Source organism: Plectropomus leopardus, chromosome 11 (genome assembly GCF_026936395.1).
Source record: "Plectropomus leopardus strain MGB_pleo_1.0 chromosome 11, ASM2693639v1, whole genome shotgun sequence".
Lineage (NCBI taxonomy): Eukaryota > Metazoa > Chordata > Actinopteri > Perciformes > Serranidae > Plectropomus > Plectropomus leopardus.
Genome location: NC_142186.1, coordinates 26,057,007 through 26,071,175, shown reverse-complemented (window position 1 = coordinate 26,071,175; position 14,169 = coordinate 26,057,007).

Genomic DNA, 14,169 nt, shown 5'->3' with positions numbered 1-14,169 from the left:
GAATGGCAGAGGGTAGTCACTGGATTAAATATTACCAGAGCCATGAGGACTTCCATTAGCACCATGCTCGCTTACATTGTACTACCTCACGACCTTCAGCTGGGTTTAATTGAATCCGTGTTTAGTCAATGAGTAGAGGAATCGAAGCAGTCATAATTTCCCACCCGTGTCCGTCCTTGACTCGCGGTCTCCTTTTGTGTGAGCCGGTCGCTGCCAAGCACATATTGTTGCCTCCTCATCAAATAAGAGAAGCAGATGTTTGGCTTCTACCAGGTCCGTCTGACGGGGGGCCAGAAGCAATAACCGGGCTTGATTGTTAACTCTGCGGTAGAATTTGCTTGCTTTACTTAGTGCAGCCTTGAGGTGTGAGGGCCAAAGTGGCTCTCCACTCGGGCTGAACGATTAATTAAAAAAAAAAATAAAAAAAATCACGATCTCGATTCATATGTCTATTTCTAAATCAGGATGATTCACTCGCTTCTCCATATGCACTCATGTTAACCCTTAAATCATTTCTGTATCCTGGGAGATACAGTCATTTGAGAGGCTTTGGGGGGAGGGGCATTAAATGGGTGCTCTTTATGTCATGAGAAACACTGAGGGGGGAGATGGGTCAGCTACTCAGGTCATGTGAATTCATGCCAATATTCACAAAAATATACTCATCTTTGGGATCGTAAATCCAAAATAAGATAAGTGTATAAAATCAATGTTTTTAGACCTATTCTCTACATATAATCACTAACATAAAGGTGTGAAACATTGATTGCTATTTATTTTTTATTCTTACAGTTTTTCTACCTGATGGTTCATCAGATTTTAAGGCTGCTACACCAGTTTGTGTCACTGCACCTGATAAATTCTCTACTGACCTTGACTCTTCATGATAGGATGTTGATAGTGTAGGGGCACCACAGTGAAGATGAGAGTATAAAATAAGCAACTCAATGTTTTGTTTCTAAATAATAGTTTGTTGTTTATTCAAAGATTATATTACTGTATTTAGCCTAGATCCATTAGAAAATAGCAATTAACTAATTTTCCAAAATATTTATATGTGCCTGCGCATTTAAGGGTTAAGCAGCATTTATGTGTTCACTTTTCTTTGTTGAAACTATCACAGTTGCTATTGACTGTTAACTCTACCATTAGGATCCCCCTGAAAGAAACATTTATTAACATCTCATTTATGTTAATTACCTAGTTTATGTGCAATTGTTTCATTTTAGCTCAGTGTGAGAGCCAAACAAAACAATGTTGGACTTTTATTGTGAAGGATTTAAATGAAATGAAACATCCAATATTTTATAGTCACTTAACTTCAGCCAGGTGTGTCTTATATAACGGTCAGTGTATGTGTGATTTATTCTAAAGCCGTAACTTTACATTATTTAAGACTTTTTAGTTGAAGTGCAGCACTTTTAAATATGTTATATGTAAGTCAAGCACTGATATGTCTCATGTTAATGTCGCCTCTTTCTGTCTAGACAGCAAGCATCTCAGATGAGTTTTTTCAGTTGAGCATCTGAGAGTGCAATACATTTTTTTTTTGTGGCAAAACAATCATGTGGGAGAATTGTGATCTCAGGTCTGAGCAAGAAAAATCATGATTCACATTTTAGCAAGAATCATGCAGCCCTCCTCTCCACTCCATGTGTCCTCGCTATCATCCGCTGCGCAGTGAAAGCTTAGTGAAAACAAATTCCTGGTGGGGTTTGCGCCTCTCTTATCAGATCAGTGTTTAGACAAGGGAAGCCACTTCAGAAAGCTTAGGTGTGCTTGTCTGTGGACTGGACGCTCACTGAGCTCTGACAGCACCGCAGTTTGAAGCGTGATTGATGGTTATTTAGATGTGTGTTCAGCAGTTGATCGGGTCATTGATTGCTTTGATTGATTATTTAATTGTGGTTTGAGGGTTGGTTAATGGCAACCGTGGTGAGGGATGGCCGGCTCTTGGATCACTGATCCTGCACGTGATGGAGCTGATCAAAAGATCGGTTTCTTGATTGATTAGTAGATGAATAGATGTTTACTGTAGATTCATCTTGTGGTGTCTTTAAAAGATTAAAGTCACAGGTGGAAAGAGTTACTGAAGGATTCAGAGAGACAGTATTGTGACTTGTCTTTTTTATGTGTTTTTGTGCATTTTCACACCTTAATTAGAGTCGAGAGATGACAGGAAATGAGGGGAGAGAGATAGCAAAAGAGATGCAACAAAGGACTCATATACATCTGGTATCAACATGTGATCTGTATCTAGACACATTATCTGGATAATCACATCCGATCAACGGGACCTGGTATTAATAAGTGTTCTCATTATCTCGATTCTGCCGGCATTGTGATTAGATCTCAAAATGCAAATCAGTTAGGTGGAGCTGGTGGACTTGCTAGATGCTGCTACTTGTAGCTTTTGGCATGCATCTTGAGTTGAGCAGGAAGAGGCAGAGTAAGATGACCGTTCACCTTGGTTGGGGACTTTATTTTTTTCTTAAGAATGTGGTCATGCTGCATTTACAACCGGCTGAGATCTGATCACAGTTCCTCTTCATGTGATCTGGTTGATTGCATTCAGATCACAATGACCTCTGCGTTTGCAAACATTTAGCATAAACCTGAGTTTTTCCTGATCCGGGTAAGATATCAATCTAAATTCCAGGTCCAAATGAGGTTAAATGGTCATGAACTGAGTACATAGCAGTTCATGTTCGGTACTTTTACTCCCACATGCCATCAGGGCACCCCAAAATGTCTGTACTCTTAGGACTTTTATTCTTTGCAGCTGACAAAAATGTGTCATGTTCTTTCATAGATTTTGTTTAAGATTTAGGTAATTCTTTGCAGAAAAAGTCAATTCTGAGTGATCTTTAGGGGGCTCTATGCAAAATTCAGAGTGTAGAGTTCTCTGGACAGTTCACAATATGGATGCACTAAATCCCTAGAAAGTGTTAAACACACTGCGAAACATTGGTAATAAATAAGCTAGCCAGACACACACACACACACACACACACACACACACACACACACACACACACATGCACTAAAGGCCCAGACACACCAAACTGACATCAGAGAACTTGCAGCAACAAAAGCCCCCTGCTGCTTTGCCTCAAGTCGCCATGTCTTGACCAAAACGTTACCCATGAACAAACTAAATCAATGGCCAATCAGCACGCACATTCTGGGCCTGTGTGAGAGGAAATGCCCCTTCATTCTAGCCGATGGCAGTTGTCCGTATTCATCATTCAAAAAGGGAAACTCGAAGACCGTCTTAACACTAGTCACCCACTTAGCCACATTAACAACACAATCTAATGTTAAAAGAACAACATATTTACCGTGCGGCAGTAAACCAGCAGGAAACGTTTCTGCAAGAGCTCAGTGGCCAAAGCAAAGCAGTCTTACCTCAAATAACAAGTTTGTTCAATCGCACTCCCTCTTGACTTCTGCAGTGCGTTTACATTTCTCACCTCCGTTGGTCTTCTCATGCACTGCGCTGAACGGCCAATCAGAGTGATTTCATTCACCAGCGTGCTCCACTGCTGCCACTGCGGATTCAACATGCTGAATTGACATTAAAAAAAGCTGACGAAGGTCGACTATGGCCAGTGACAAGGGCCACTGATTCTCGCCAACAGCCCAACTTTGACCGACCACTGACCATCAGCTTGGTGTGTCAGGGCCTCAGCATACATGTGGCCAGACCGTCTTGTCACAGCAAACCATAGAGAAGCTCAGATTATATCACACACAGAGGGAACATAACTTAAATTCAGAAAATTCGAAATTCAAATATGCTGGCTGGTTAGAAAACTAAGAATTTGTCATTGTGAATCTCCGATTAATCTTTCCTCACCTTCATCTCTTCAGTGACTTCTATTCTGCTGACGAAGCAGTGCAGCACTTCCGCCTGAGTGAAACATTTTTGAAACTTTTGGTCTGAGCTGCTCGTCCTTATTTCGTGTCCTGCAGCAGGACGGAGGAGCAGGCAGTGATGGAATTGGAGGGGACTTCATCACGGTGCTTACACCTATCACATCCCCTCACATCATCAAATGAAAAATGAATGGGTGCACTTAAAAAACTGGTGAGGCGTTCTTTGACCTCTGTGTTTCCTGCTCTGATTGTGTTCACGCGCGTGCACGTGTGCGTTTGATGGAAAGACTGTGTGTGTGTGTGTGTGTGTGTGTGTGTGTGTGTGTGTGTGTGTGTGTGTGTGTGTGTGTGTGTGTGTGTGTGTGCATGTCCTGTGATGGTGGTGAGCGGTCCGGATCTGTATTAAGCAGGAAAAAGGAAGAAGCAGATCATTAACTGGTGGGCTGCCTGCCATTGCTGCATTACTGGCTCTTCAATCTCAAGGTGTGGTCACAAGCCAAGGTCAAAGGGTCTCTGGTGTCCCCTCTGAGCGTGTGAATGATGGACCCCTCCCGCCTGGGCCTGGATTAGCGGTGGCTAGGTAGAGGGCACAGAGTTGATACGCCACAGCTTTTTCATCTCACGGCGGGGTGAAAGGTAAGGCTGTGAGTAAGATTTAGGATGATGAATTCAGCAGTGTGTGCGGATAAGGTTTGACTGGTTTATGAGCTCCGTGTCGTACAGTTATGAAGTGTGGTAAGTAGCAGCATCTCTCTGTGAGCGCGTCCGGATCCTCAGCCTCCCTCCCTTCCCTCCCATATCACGACAAGCCCGCTGGACGCCTCTGATCTCTGTTTTGGTCCAATCATCAAAAACGTGAAGTATTTAGGTCAGACTTTAGCCTAGCAAAGGGAGAGACAAGAAGAGAGAAAAATAACAGTGAGAGAAAGTACACATTCCATTATTGTCCTCTGTTCGTGGAGTGTCTCAAAGCCCAATGTTGCCAGATACGACGGCGCAGAGGACAAAAAAGGGGGCTGGGTGTTGTGCTAACATCTCTCTGTGTTGTGATGTGTAATGTGTTGTGAGTGGGGGGTCTTTGTATGTATGTTTGTGTGGCTGTCTCCTCTGTGTTAAGATGTAAGCTAAGTCTTAATCTCCTTGTAGCGGAGTATCAGGCTTGTGCTAAGACATTGATTGGAGCTCCTTAATTGATACCACTGGAGGACCGCCCGCCAGGGGGGAATGTGGTTTCTATGTGTGTCTGTGTGCTTTTTGGTGTGTTAGAAGTTAGAAACGAATCCCCGGGTGACCTGGATGAAACAGAGCGCTCACTTATCCTTATCGAATCCCAATCTCGTGTTGTCAAGCTGTGTCCCGTTGGGAAACACGGGCGCACGCCAGTGAGGAGGATGAGGTCTTATCCGACATCGTTAGGGGTTCCAGAAAGCGTTCTAGGCCTCAGCAATCAGTGCAGTACCCAAACGCTGGCGCAAGAAAAAGTGCAAACGCCTTCATTAATTCCTCCACATAGATGCCCCCCCACATGTGCTCCACATATTAACACATGCCATTACACACACACACACACACACACACACGCAGGCCTCTTGCTCTGATAACCAAGTCCTGAGACTCCAATTATAAAAAAGAATAATTCATTTGCAGCTTTTTTTTTCCATATTCATGAGTTCAGCACTATAGAGTGGAGTCCATACATTGTTGTACCCATGTTCCCAGATGAATTATAGATGTTATTTGAAATTGTTCAGTGTTCTTAAATGTCATCATTAATCTGAACAAGGAACAACAGCGGCACAGCTCATCCACAGAGAGTGAAAATGTGTTTTTGTCTCTGCAGAGTTTGTGTGTGCAAAGGAAAAAGATAAAGGATCCAGATCTATTCTATAGCTTGCATTATTCCTTTGTGTATTTGTGAGTCGGAGAGAGAGAGGGAGAGAGAGAGAGAGGGAGAGAGAGAGAGAGAGTCCTTATGTGCATTGGAGGCAGCCAGAAGCCAGTGTGTATCTAAAGGCGTTCAGAGCAGAGATGATCAGAGGGTGTGAGCCCAACACATTCATCAGGGCTCTCCACAGGGACAGAAGTTGAGGCGCACCACAGAGACGAATAAAAATGCTGCGGACCGAAAAGAAATGAAATAATTTATTCCAGGAACGGAGTAGAGGGGATTTGGAGAAGAGTGTGTGTGGAAGGGGAAGGGCAGAGGAATGGATTAGGGCTGCGTTCAGTGTCTGCGCGAGATAGAGGCTAGCACTGTGGCCCTGAACTTCTTCCTATTCCACACACCGCTACTGAAAGGAAATTCAATTGCCACTTTCCCTTACTTTCTGCCCTGTGTGTGAGAGCGGGAGGAAAAGGGAAAGAGAGATGGACTCAGCGGCTGAATGCAAAGTAAATGCACACAGATAGTGTGGTATGCCAGGTGGAGTTGAAATCTCTAGCTCTTTTAAAAACATTGCAGTGCTCTGTGGCCCCTTCACTTTTCTTTATGGATGCACTTTTCTACTTTTGTCTTCAGCCCTTTTTAGACAGAGATTGCTTGATAGGGCCCCTACAAAGTCCCTTCATTAAGCGACCTTTGTGTTTTTGTAGAGAACCAAACAACACTGGCATCATGCTGCCCATGTGAGGGATTTTAGATAGCATGCTGGAATTGTGGAAGCATTGTGGCGTGTGTTATGTTTAACACAACAGCATCAGCCTTTAGTGTGACATATAAGCTACGCATTGGCAGCGCTTTCTGAACAACAACACTGGCTACGTTTACATGCATGATAATGTATCCTATTCTGCATATGGCAATAATCAGGATTTTATGTGGGCCATGTAAACAACATATTCTGAATGTTACGAATTAATCATTTTTCCGAATGTAGCATTTTCTGATAAAACATGTGGGATATGCTGGTAGTATTCAGGTTTTGATAGCGTTGTTTGAACAGGTGTGCATTTGAAATACATCTCAGATGGCATCTTTACAGTCAGGTCTGGATATGCTGTACATAAACTATTTTGCCAACAGTTTGCAAGGCAGAGAAGCTTGAATAAAAGAACAGCCCACAGTCCTTGTTGGAAGGAGAAACACACTTGCGTCTAAACATTAAGAAAGACCTGGATATTAACAGTTTTTTTTTATATGTGTAAATATCACAACGCTGACATTTTTAAGAGGGTGGTTGAAGGAATGAAAGATGGAGGCTTTTTTTGCACAGTCAAACAAGCCCACCACTGGTGGGAGACTTTGAAAAGCCCTTTTTAGATTCAAAGAAGCAAAATGACAAGCAGTTCCAGTAGTCCCACTTTTCTGTATTTTGACATGATATATAATTCCCCTAGGGGTTAACAGATTATCAGCCTGGACGATTATTGGGGCTGATATTTGTCATTTTGCAGATTATGTTTATCGGCATTTTATTTTAATGACCACCAATGAAATAAAAATTAATTAAAAAAGCGTCAGCATGGGAGGAACGTTTACTCTGTGAAACCTCAGGTAGCTATTTTTATTTATTCATTTTTTATCTACATTTTTACTTGACTGTATAAAAAAAAGTTGCTAGGCGTTTCAGTTTTGATGAAACATTTGTTAAAGGCATTTAAACAAAGTTTTGTGTGGGCGTTTGTTATATTCCAAGTTCTAAATATTGACAGATATTCATTTTTATTGTAAATGCATATTGTTTCCAAATATCAGTTATCGGTTTCATTAACTACACATAATGTGTATCAGTATCGGCCCTGAAAAACCAATATCAGTCGACCCCTAGTATGCATTGCTACATGTAAGCGGGAATATTAGTGGAATATTCTCTTTCATTATTTCAGAATAAGGGCAAAAACTGGAATATTTTATGCATCTTAATATAGTTAGTGGCATAACATGGAAATAGCAATCATTTACCATCTCTGTTATATGGCGGCTGATCTCGCCCTCTGCTCCCAGGGTACCGTACCATGTAGCTCCTTGTCTTTAATGTTAATACCACACGGCCCATTCAGGCTCAGAAAGTCACCCCAGTAGCTTTAAGGAAAGTGCTATCCTCCAAAAGAAATAAAATTTGAGTGAGTTGACAAACGGCTGCTTAATGCAGCGCCGTGTGGAAATCTCAGTATATTCCCTACGGCTCGAGGTCTGTTTGTTGAACAACATCCACGCCAGATGGAGGAACTTGCCAGTCACAGTGAGAGGAAGCAACAGAACTGGAAATCTTTAATAATAAAAGTAAAATCATCATTGTTGTATTTTAACAAGTTCAGCGGACCAGGCCTCTCACGCTGCAGCGCCTAAAGCCAAATGTGACAGTCAAAACCGCCATTTGGCCTGTGCGAACATGCCAACTTCTATTTCAGGTTTAGAGTACACTGCCAGTCTGACACCTCCCCTCTGTCTTCTCGCAGCCTTACGATCTCTCTCTCTCTCTGTGCTCTTCTGTCTTTTTCATTTTCATTGGAACCTGATAAACATACTGCAGAAATATAGAGACATAAAAATGATAAAGGATCTTTCGCTGTCTTAATCAACCTTATTAACAGCACTTTGAATTGCAGGCAAATCAATTTTAATTGCTTGTTTAAAACATGCGTAGTCTGTGGGTGTGGTGGCGGGGGTTAGGAAGGTTACTAAGGTTTAATGATGGTATAGTTTGAATATATTACTAAATATTTTAACAGTGGGAAATATAAATAAGCCTTAAAATATTATCAATGTATGTACAGTAAAATTAGCATGAAATGGGACACCAAGTGAAATGACTTGTTTTGTCAGTTTTACTGGTTCTCCTGCATCTCGCATCCACTTTCTGTTTCTTTCAAAAACCAAACTCCATTCTTGGGAAATTTTACTTTCTCAGGATACAACATTGGCAGCAATTAACCATCTTACCAAGCCAGAAAATCCACATTTCATTTCACTCAAGAGCAAAAACAGCACTTGTATGATCATGCCCCTTCATCACTTATGTTTAGTCAGAGTCTTAAGTAGTATTTGTTTAGTATATTGTGTCGGCTGTTAAAGCTGCAGGCCATTCGTTTTTGTTTATCATTTGTCTTATGAGTTGGATTCTTCAATAAAATAGTAAGTGAAAACAAAGCTATTAAGCCGCCAACTTGCAAGTTCCAGATGGCAGACCTTCTCTTTAGCGCACAAATGCAGGGAAGAGTCAGAATCTAGAGTTAAAGATAGCAGGTTCTTCCTAAAAAAACAATGTATAGACTCATATAGAAGTAATCATCACTTATGCACCATTAGAAGTGTGTGGCTGTGTATTTTCCTGCAGAGATTCTGCCCTCTGCCTGTGTTTTTTTATTTTTCGCGTTTGGGACTTTTATGGGCGTGAACCCCCACAGTGCTCAGGTGAGCAACCAGGTGCCAGACTGTAAGCAGCAGGCATCCAAGAGACACAGTGCCACAAAAAAAACAAAAAACAGAAACACAGCAAGAGCAAAATGCGATGAAAGTGAATCTAGAGTTAGCTTTTACTTTCAATGTCACTGGCGTGTATGTTTTTAAACAGTAGCCATTAGTCCTTCATGGCATAGCTTTAAAGGGATGGTTGTTTGGGGTACTTATCAATAGAAACCCACCTAAAAAGTCCCATCCAAAAGAAAAAGGAACATCACTTTAAGTGTACATTATATTGTCTCGCTCCATTTTTATGACAGGTAGATATTTCCAACAACAAAATTAAGCTGTTAGATCGCTCTCTTCAAAACTAAACTCCATTGAGAAAAACAGAGATATAACATCGCTGAACACAAGAGCTGCTGCGCGACCATTGATTCAAACAGTTTTTTTGTGTCACTGTGATTTTGGTATTTAAAAGTGTTATCTCTGATTCACCAAAGTCGCACAACAACAAAAACAGTTGACGAGCAGCTCCTGTGTTTCCTGTGTGTCCTGTGCTCCTACTGTTTTTGTCAGTGGAGTCTGGTGGCTTTTACGAGAGCATATAGATGGGGGACTGAAGCCGTTACCAGCATTCCCATCATAACGGGCTGTCTGGATGAAAGATAAGTGGTGAAAGTACACTCAATATAGGGTTCATTTAAATTGAAATTGATTTTGTTTTAGGTGGGACTTTTTTTTAAGGTGGCTAAGATTTGTTCTGTTGCTGACACCCATCCACAGCAGTGAGCTTCCATGTTGCTTCTCCAAACTGATGGCGTGCCGACTGACATCTATTGCATGTATTACACTGACTATGGTACTAAACCACTTCAAAGAAAAACGTAGACATACCCTAATACTCTATCTCAAGTTAAGTCCTGCAGTGAAATGATACTTGTGTAAGAGTGTGTAAGCATCTATGGGAAAATGTAACCAAAGTATCAAATGTAAAGCTCAGTGCAGAAAAACTGTCTCTGGGACTGTATGCAGCATTTTCCTGTTGTAGTTTCTGTAGCTAACATTACATTCTGTGTATGCTGCAGGGCAGCTCATTTATAATAATGCATCACATTTTATAAGCTAACTAACAGGCTGTCGGATGAATTTATTTGAGTAAAAAGTACAGAATTTCAATCTGAGTTGTAATGGAGTAGAAATATTAAGTGCATATGAATATAAATGCCAAAGCTGTATATAAATACAGTGTTTGAGTGAATGTAGTTACATTTCACCACTGATGCACAGGGGATGGTCATGGAAACCTGGAGAAAGTCATGCAATTTAATCTCATTTTCAAGGCTTGAAAAGGTCGTGGAATTTAAAAAAAAAAAAAAGTCAAATCAGTCAAAATCAAATCAAAATGCTCTTTTGTTGTGTTCATTGAATTAAATGTTATAGGTTACTTCTAGTGATAACCTTTCATGTAATGTAACATAAAGGCAAGTTTGCTTTTTGTCATTTAGCTGTTGACATAACATGGCTTTAATGTGCATCGACTTAGGGCTGCACAATATATAGTTTCGGTCCGAAAGATGTGCTCTTAAGGAAGATTTACTCAAACAGCCCATTTGCTGCGTGATACAAATGGAAAATTTGCACAGTTTTCATTTTTCATGACTAATACCGGCCAAGCCTTCCCCTTTAAGAGTCCTGCAGTGAGTGCAGGACGTGTATATGTGACATGGTGTCGCAGCGTTTGTTGTGGGAAGACAAACCATCCTGTTTGTGTGTGTGTGTGTGTGTGTGTGTGTGTAAGAGTACCTTTACATTGTTGCAGACACAGCATGCTTTTCCGAAATGGGAAGTTTTGATATGGGTCCTTGGAAATTCGTGGAAAAGTTTTGAAATTTTGTGCATAAAAATGTGTTGGAATCCCAGAGTCAGTCTGTGTTGAAAGATTCTCTGCAACCGTGTTTCTTGCTGCTGTAATGCTGCTTGTTCACACCACAAACACTTCACTCTCAGTGAGCTTCATCAACAGGTGGTGAATTAAGAGTTGTCAATTAGAAGATAGATCGATCAGTCGATATAAATTCAGCAGCTGTTTTGATGGTCAGTAAAGTCATTATATTTGAGCAAATTGTCTGGTCATTTGGCCTAATTGAGGAAACGTTATACTGCATGAGCAAACCTCATTTTTTCATATGCACACTACTAATTTCTGGGATTCACCAGTTCAGTCTTAGTTTTCTTTTCTCTTAGGTAAGAGAACATTTTACTGGTGGTTGAGAGCACTCTTACCAAGATAAGAAAAAACATCGTTTTCACACCGAAATTATTTGTCAAATGCAAAGAAATGTCTGTTTTAAATTTGAGGAACATAAAGTGCATGAGTATCATACAATGAAATTTAGATCATTATATGTTTTAGAGTAATTTAAATGATTAGATTATTAAATTTAAGCACCAAAGAAAAACTACTAATAATACTACACTTTAAGACTAGAAATCCTCTGGATGATATTGTGTGCGTTCAGCTGCTGATATGCTTACATGCTGCTCTTTGGCCCTTTGCTGACACGACATTTACAGTGTCACATATGTTTTGCCATTGCAGCAATGTGTCATTGAGTACACTTGGGTAGGAGCAGATTTGGATGGTACATCTGGAGTTAATTTCTCTTATATTTCTCTGAACAGAAAATTAAGAGAAAATATAAGGAAAAAAATGAAGATAGCATTTCTGCGTGAGGCCCATTGTCTGCTTCCAGCTTCTCTAATGTGAATATTTTCTGCTCTTCATTGTTCTGTACAATTGTCAACTGAGTCTCTTTTGTTTGACATTTATAGATGTCACCTCGGGGCTCTGGAAAATTGTCATGGGCATTATTCCATATTTCTGCAGATTTAGAGAAAATAATCAACAGATTAATCATTAATGAAAACAATCCGTAGATGCTGCGTCGGGTAAATTAGTTTTTGACACTGTAAGAGAAGCTCTCCCAAAGAAATTAAGCCGGTAAGCAGATTCATCAACACTGCTGTTGTTTTGCTTGTGCATCATTTCAGCATCTGACACTTAGTTGTATGCAGTGTTGGAAATTAAATTTACTCAAGTAGGCTACTGCACTTAAGTACAAATTTAAGGTTTATGTCCTTTGAAATATTTCACAGCAGTCATTTCTTTAACATTAAGATTTTGCATACAAAACAGAGTTTATAAAATACGATACTTTTTAATTCATTAAAATACCTAACAGTATTTACAAGTACAGCTAAAACAATTCATTAATGGAAAACTTGTTTGGAAATATTTTGATAACATTGCATTTCATGGTTCTATACCTTCTCAAATGTGAGGATTTGCTGTTTTTTACTTGTTATTATTCAAATTAATTCTTTTCTTTTTTGTAGTTTTGAGATTATAATGCATTGTTTGTTTTTTTTACATTTTAATACTTGAAGTACATTTTTCTTATTATAAATACTTTTACTTAAGTATCATTTTCATTGCAGGACTTTTACCTGTGAGGTATTTTCAAGATTGTGGTTTTAGTACTTTTAGTAATGGCAATAGTTTAGTTTAGTCATTTTGTAGCTTATACAACTTAAATTCACAACTTAATGAAGCAGTGACAAACTTTGTGAATACTTCACCCACAAAAAAACAAACAGAAAAAAACAAACATGCATCTTTGTAAAAAACCCTTTTTATCGGAGTCTCGCTTCAAAGACATCATAAATAATAAGTTTAATTTTCAGTTCAGTTTTAAATTGCAAGGTTTGTGTTTGAGGGAGACTGGATAAAAGGCACTTGGATTATACTGCATGATTCCTGTGAAAGTTTGCAAAAAGATGTTTTGATATAGTTTTTCTGTTTAACATGGTCCTAAATGAGTCAATAAATCAGCATGTTAGCTGTTTTCTACAGAGGCATGCTAAACAAAGTTTTCTCCACAAATTCAAAATAAAATGGCAAAACTAACTGCTATCCACATGGTCATTTTGTGGGTGAAGTATTCTTTAAGTAAAGCATCTCAGTGCGTCCTCCACCACCAGCTGTTTGCAGGATAATTGTACATTTATAAAAAGCAAATATTCATTGACAAATCTAGATTTACATTTGCCATTCCAAAAAATATTTCAGCAGCATAAAATGTGTCTGTGCATCTATGTACACAGTATATGTGTAATTGTGTATATGTGTATGTGTGTGTGTCAGAGAGAGAGAGAAAACCTTATTGTTTGATTGTTAGCTCAGAGCTAAACAGATGCGTAAATAGAGATAGTGGAGCCCAGTCACATCAGATTAGACCAAACAACAAAAATCAAACTGTCTGTCTCACTCACTCTCCCACGCACAAACACACACATGCTCTCACAGACAGAAGGCAGAAGTGGGAAAACAAACAGACACCAGCGAAGCAATGTGCCTGGATAAAACGTCCAGCTTTTTAATAATAACCACAACAGGAAAACACACTCCTGCACTGTAATCATCATGTAAATGTACTCAGATGTTGTAGGTCTTTGTGAAGCATACCGACACACACTGTGGAGTAAATACAGTGATGACGCATACCATCACATGCCTCATAAACCCTAATGTTACCACTTTAGTATCTCCATAGGCCTCGGGCAAAACACAGAGGCCGCCATAGAGACAGGAAGGAAGGGAGAGGAGCACGCGGGCAAGCTGTGATGATGAATTGATTGATGAATGCAAATGAAGATGAATGCATGTGGCAAATGCAGATAACAAGAGGAATATGAAGAGCACAGTGGTTGGTTCACCTTTTCCCTGTAGCAGAAAATACGAATAGCTGATGTGTATCTGGCCTATTAATACCACAGCAGCGACAGTGAACGCACCACTACACCAGATATGGATCCTTTATCACAAATTGTATGGTCCAGAGACAGTGGCCACCAGTCTTTCTATACCATCTGGAGCCTAATCGCCG